Raw genomic sequence first — 7205 nt, 5'->3', positions numbered from 1 at the left:
AAAATTTAAAGTCTGTAGGTCAGTTCGTTATCAAGGTACAGAAATACAGAATTTATATTTTAAATTCGAGTGACAATAATTGCAATGTGCAATAGAAAGGCGAGATAATTTGACAAAATTATAGGTGTTTTGTGAAAAGTTTAAATTGATTAATAATTTAAGTAGGTATTCTCAGAAAATAAACAAACTTAAACTTTAAGTAAAGTTAACATTGCACTCATACTTTCGTTTATTCAAATTGCTATGTGCATAACCTTGAGTTATTTTGATTTTGACAACCACATACTAAAACCAACATCGAACTGTGTCTTTTATATATACAAACGAGGTAGGAGTGCGCCAGGCCACGTGTCGCATAATTCGTCGCCGAGGTTGCAGTCAAATTTTCAAGTCTATATTTAATTTAATTATTGATATGCCTTGAGGACAAACAGTAATACAGAAAATATATTTTCATACCATCGTTAGACTAAAGAGAAATTGTGTAAGTGAAGGTTTCAATGAATCTCAGTCAAATTCCACGCATCTACGTTCTTGTCTTTGTAGAAATGAAGTTTATTGCAAAATTTAAAGTACACAAATGATATATTTCTCGAAATATCTTTTCATATTTTGTTCAGTTCATTAAGTTGGGTTCCATAGCAGTGTTGAAATAGTTAAGGTCTACACAACAAACAAGTCGCCAAAATATGATGTATGTGTAAGTGTAGTTAGGCTACATGCGTTAATATATCACATACTAAAATCTGATATGATCATATTTAGTTTGCTTACTAATTTATGTATTCTGCTATTCGTCATTGCCATCATGGTTACCCATAAGATCAATGTAAAAATATTCGCTAACTCTCAGTCAAACCCCACGTAGTCACATGCACCATTATCGAACTTGGTGTTGCCTATATAGAAATGAGGGTTCATACAACATGTATGGGGTTTTTTTTTGTTCTCTTAGGACAAGAAGCTTATAAATTGCACTTAGTCCTGTAAGAACCTTTGCGCTGCTTCCGGAGTTACAGGATATTCAGAATGGGTAAGGTTAGGGAGTAGGGGCCGCCTCCTATAGAAATCCATGAGGAAGAATTAGGGCACTACATCTCAAAGTCATGTCCCCCTAGAAGAAGGGGAGGCCAGCTCTGAACCAGCCTCTCCAGTCAAAATAAGCAGGGGGTGGCATACCCTGGGTGAGGTTAGCAAGAACCTCTGAGGTTAGGGAACAAACCCCACCAACTCCAACAGTCATCTCCCACAGTAGACTAGACCGATCGAATTACCCATGAACCCCAGAATCTCGACATATGTGGTTAGTGATGTGCCGCTCCTGGACATCCATAAGGTTGCCCAGATTGAAGTGACACATCGGTTTTTGCTGTGCCCAGTGGTGGGTTCAACTGGAAGGTGTAAACCAGCCAGAAGTGATCCCTGCTAGGTAAAAAAAACATGTATGGGTTACGTCAGATCGTTTTTTAGTTATTGTGCAGACAGATAAACAGACAGAAATGAATTGTCTAGCCCCTCCAGTGATTGACTTCGCTAACGTCAAGTTTATAGACTTAGAGGCTAAACCGAGTTTGGAAGGATCTTATGGAATTTAACGAAAGTTCTACAAAAAATTACCAAATATCACATGTTAAATGTCATATAAATAAGCTCAGTCTGATTAAAGTTTTTTTAATTCTATGTTGTCTCGTTGCCATATCATGGTTAGCCCATTAGACCATTGTAAAAACATTTGTTAGCGCGAATTTAAAAAGTAATGTAGTAAAACACGTTTTTCTACCATTTCACAGGAAATATAGACATTTAAAGTGGAAAATTTAGGCAGTTTGTGTAACCAGACTCAACTAAAAACGGTTGAATACAAGAATTTAAACTTTTCAGTATATGTGAGTTAAACCTTTGATTGTTGATAGTTGTGTAACTAATTTAATGGACTATAATTATACCACAGACTACAGATATTTCTGTTCTATACTAATGTGTCTACAGAAATATCTATGGTTTGTGATTATACTTTCAGGAAGTGACCCTTTTTTTAATGATTTATGACTCGAGGAAATTATATTTTATATAAAACACACGTCAATTCTTAACCTGAGTGTACTCGTATTTTTTGCGCACATCGCTTAAAGAATCTTATCCTTGTATTCAACCGTTTTACTTTGAGCTTAATTATTAGATGATCCTAAATTCTGCATCAAATGCATACTCTCGTCAATTGATCAGTTTTAAGGGGGTTTTTCAATTTTGCCTGAATCTACATTTATAGATAGGTAATTTATTAATTAGACGGTTTGACTATTTATTCAAACCTGACACGGATTCCAGTTAAAGTAGTGTGATTTTATTATTCTTTTATGTTATCAAAGAAAACAATAATTTGACGCTATCAAAGAACGAATGGAAAATTTTAAAGCATACAGCTCAGGTTGTGTAAAGGGTCCTTGTTATCAAGCTATTCAGTTCATTGTAATGTTTATATCTAACAATTTTTTAAACGATTTTGATCTTGGTTTATGTTTTATTATTAGTATAACGTGATATAAATATATCTTCATTCGGAATTGAATTAAGTATGTGTGCTCAACTTAACAAAGGCAACTTACGAGGTTCGGTGAGATTACCCTTGTTGTAAAGCTTTTTGTAAGGTTTGATAGAGCCAAGAACTGAGACGTCAAGTGAGCGAAGGAATAAGAATGGAACTAATTGAAGGGCTGGGGAGTAAGGTCAGAAAAAAAATCAGTCCAAAATCGATTGCACTGCCTTAAGCAGAGGAAAAGTGCTGAATGAGTTTTCAGCTACGCCGCTATTGGTATATTATCATTTTACAGGCCAAAGCCCACCATAGAAGAGTGTTCAGATGCCTTGGCAGTAAAGCATGCATTTGCAGTAAATCTTCGTCATATAATTTTTTTTAATGTGAAATTTCAAATAAAAAAAAGTATGTGAGCACATTTCACCATATGAGTTTCTCTTTTTGTTGATATCTCTAAAGAGCAGTGTTACTCCTGACATCCCTCTGAGCATATACTACGCTTACATTCAAAGCAATCTTAGCTACGGTATCTCCTTATGGGGTAATTCCAGATGGTGTAAAAATGTTTTTACATTACAGAAGAGGGCAATCAGGTTAATATGTGGCGTTCCGGATCAAACCCATTTTAAACCTTTATGAATATACCTAGGAGTAATAATTTCATTGCCATCACTGTACCTTTTCTCAACCTTGTTGCATATTAAAGAAAATATTAATACATTTAATGACAACATGACAATAAATTCACAGCTTTAACACAATATATAAAAATAATTTAAACATGAAAATATGTATGTACTAGTACACAAAATAGTTTTGAATATATGGGTACAAAAATATACAATGTTTAACCAAATAATGTCAAGAAATTGCTGTACAATACATTTAAGTCAGCAGTTAAGAGCTTTATAGTTGAAAACTGTTTACTGTATACGAGGTCTGTGAGTATTTTGACGTAATTAAATCTAACTTTAATTGGAAAATATTCTAGCCTTATTGATGTTTGACCATTGTCATGCTGTAGTCTTCAACAATAAAAATCTTGAAAACTGTACATCTCTACTTGGAATGCTTTAAATCTATATTGGAATTACCCAAGACTTCTACACGTATTACTCTAGACTTTTAGTGAGATTTCTGTACATCAACATGGATTACTTTATATGTATACCTGGATTTCTTAAGATTCTGTACTTGGATTTACTAAGAAATCTACACGGATTATTCTAGATTTGTAGTGGGGCTTCTTTAGATTGATTACTCCAGAGCACTACATTACTCATCTCCTCACATAATCCACTGATGTATGAGAAAGTGCAGAACTGCATTACTCTCATAGTATTTGGAACATTAAAATTAATTAATAACTCAATCAAACTTTTATCAATCCGATTTTATTTTACAATACAAAATATACAATTTACAATATTAAATTACTAGAAAAATAAACTACTCAGTGTAATAAATTGATGTAATAAAATACTAAGGAGTACATGCCAGGACAATAGAAAATAATTTAACAATGTTTACCTGTATATTAATTCAGGCTGAAATCCGTTTCAAAACATTTTTTGCTACTGAACCCTTTCAGTTCCAGATGTTAATTATTGTTTTTGCATAGGTGTGTAGTACCCTTCTTTATATTTGTAGTAAAATACTAACTGTTGTAAATCTTTACATTTTATCTTGCCTACTTTTTGCAAAAAATAATGTTAATAATTAATTATGTCCTCAATGAGCATGTTGACTCTTATGCTACTAGAAATTCTCTCCAAATTCATGTACCTTTTGTTAGGTTAAGTAAAACTAAATTCTCTTATGAAATTGTTAGCATAAGGCTATTTAATAGGCTGCACCTTTCTGCTCATTATAGTAGCTTCAATAGTTTTAGGAGTATTTTATACAATTGGCTGTTGAACAATCCTTTTTACAAAATTGATTAGCTCTTCAAAAGTGATGTATCTAGTCTAGTCTTCCAAAGTTAGTCTGAAGGTAGTTGTATCTGTATATGTTAATTGCTTTTATTTGTATGTATCTGTATGACGTAGCCTATTGTACAAATGTGTATTTAATGGCCAAATATATGACTTATGACTTAGTATAAGCTAGAACTAATTGAAGGGCTGGGGAGTAAGGTCAGAAAAAAAATCAGCCCAAAATCGATTGCACTGCCTTAAGCAGAGGAAAAGTGCTGAATGAGTTTTCAGCTACGCCGCTATTGGTATATTATCATTTTACAGGCCAAAGCCCACCATAGAAGAGTGTTCAGATGCCTTGGCAGTAAAGCATGCATTTGCAGTAAATCTTCGTCATATAATTTTTTTTAATGTGAAATTTCAAATAAAAAAAAGTATGTGAGCACATTTCACCATATGAGTTTCTCTTTTTGTTGATATCTCTAAAGAGCAGTGTTACTCCTGACATCCCTCTGAGCATATACTACGCTTACATTCAAAGCAATCTTAGCTACGGTATCTCCTTATGGGGTAATTCCAGATGGTGTAAAAATGTTTTTACATTACAGAAGAGGGCAATCAGGTTAATATGTGGCGTTCCGGATCAAACCCATTGTAAACCTTTATGAATATACCTAGGAGTAATAATTTCATTGCCATCACTGTACCTTTTCTCAACCTTGTTGCATATTAAAGAAAATATTAATACATTTAATGACAACATGACAATAAATTCACAGCTTTAACACAAGATATAAAAATAATTTAAACATGAAAATATGTATGTACTAGTACACAAAATAGTTTTGAATATATGGGTACAAAAATATACAATGTTTAACCAAATAATGTCAAGAAATTGCTGTACAATACATTTAAGTCAGCAGTTAAGAGCTTTATAGTTGAAAACTGTTTACTGTATACGAGGTCTGTGAGTATTTTGACGTAATTAAATCTAACTTTAATTGGAAAATATTCTAGCCTTATTGATGTTTGACCATTGTCATGCTGTAGTCTTCAACAATAAAAATCTTGAAAACTGTACATCTCTACTTGGAATGCTTTAAATCTATATTGGAATTACCCAAGACTTCTACACGTATTACTCTAGACTTTTAGTGAGATTTCTGTACATCAACATGGATTACTTTATATGTATACCTGGATTTCTTAAGATTCTGTACTTGGATTTACTAAGAAATCTACACGGATTATTCTAGATTTGTAGTGGGGCTTCTTTAGATTGATTACTCCAGAGCACTACATTACTCATCTCCTCACATAATCCACTGATGTATGAGAAAGTGCAGAACTGCATTACTCTCATAGTATTTGGAACATTAAAATTAATTAATAACTCAATCAAACTTTTATCAATCCGATTTTATTTTACAATACAAAATATACAATTTACAATATTAAATTACTAGAAAAATAAACTACTCAGTGTAATAAATTGATGTAATAAAATACTAAGGAGTACATGCCAGGACAATAGAAAATAATTTAACAATGTTTACCTGTATATTAATTCAGGCTGAAATCCGTTTCAAAACATTTTTTGCTACTGAACCCTTTCAGTTCCAGATGTTAATTATTGTTTTTGCATAGGTGTGTAGTACCCTTCTTTATATTTGTAGTAAAATACTAACTGTTGTAAATCTTTACATTTTATCTTGCCTACTTTTTGCAAAAAATAATGTTAATAATTAATTATGTCCTCAATGAGCATGTTGACTCTTATGCTACTAGAAATTCTCTCCAAATTCATGTACCTTTTGTTAGGTTAAGTAAAACTAAATTCTCTTATGAAATTGTTAGCATAAGGCTATTTAATAGGCTGCACCTTTCTGCTCATTATAGTAGCTTCAATAGTTTTAGGAGTATTTTATACAATTGGCTGTTGAACAATCCTTTTTACAAAATTGATTAGCTCTTCAAAAGTGATGTATCTAGTCTAGTCTTCCAAAGTTAGTCTGAAGGTAGTTGTATCTGTATATGTTAATTGCTTTTATTTGTATGTATCTGTATGACGTAGCCTATTGTACAAATGTGTATTTAATGGCCAAATATATGACTTATGACTTAGTATAAGCTAGAACTAATTGAAGGGCTGGGGAGTAAGGTCAGAAAAAAAATCAGCCCAAAATCGATTGCACTGCCTTAAGCAGAGGAAAAGTGCTGAATGAGTTTTCAGCTACGCCGCTATTGGTATATTATCATTTTACAGGCCAAAGCCCACCATAGAAGAGTGTTCAGATGCCTTGGCAGTAAAGCATGCATTTGCAGTAAATCTTCGTCATATAATTTTTTTTAATGTGAAATTTCAAATAAAAAAAAGTATGTGAGCACATTTCACCATATGAGTTTCTCTTTTTGTTGATATCTCTAAAGAGCAGTGTTACTCCTGACATCCCTCTGAGCATATACTACGCTTACATTCAAAGCAATCTTAGCTACGGTATCTCCTTATGGGGTAATTCCAGATGGTGTAAAAATGTTTTTACATTACAGAAGAGGGCAATCAGGTTAATATGTGGCGTTCCGGATCAAACCCATTGTAAACCTTTATGAATATACCTAGGAGTAATAATTTCATTGCCATCACTGTACCTTTTCTCAACCTTGTTGCATATTAAAGAAAATATTAATACATTTAATGACAACATGACAATAAATTCACAGCTTTAACACAAGATATAAAAATAATTTAA

Source organism: Homalodisca vitripennis, unplaced genomic scaffold, assembly GCF_021130785.1.
Source record: "Homalodisca vitripennis isolate AUS2020 unplaced genomic scaffold, UT_GWSS_2.1 ScUCBcl_5834;HRSCAF=12757, whole genome shotgun sequence".
NCBI lineage: Eukaryota > Metazoa > Arthropoda > Insecta > Hemiptera > Cicadellidae > Homalodisca > Homalodisca vitripennis.
This window is presented reverse-complemented; position numbering follows the sequence as displayed.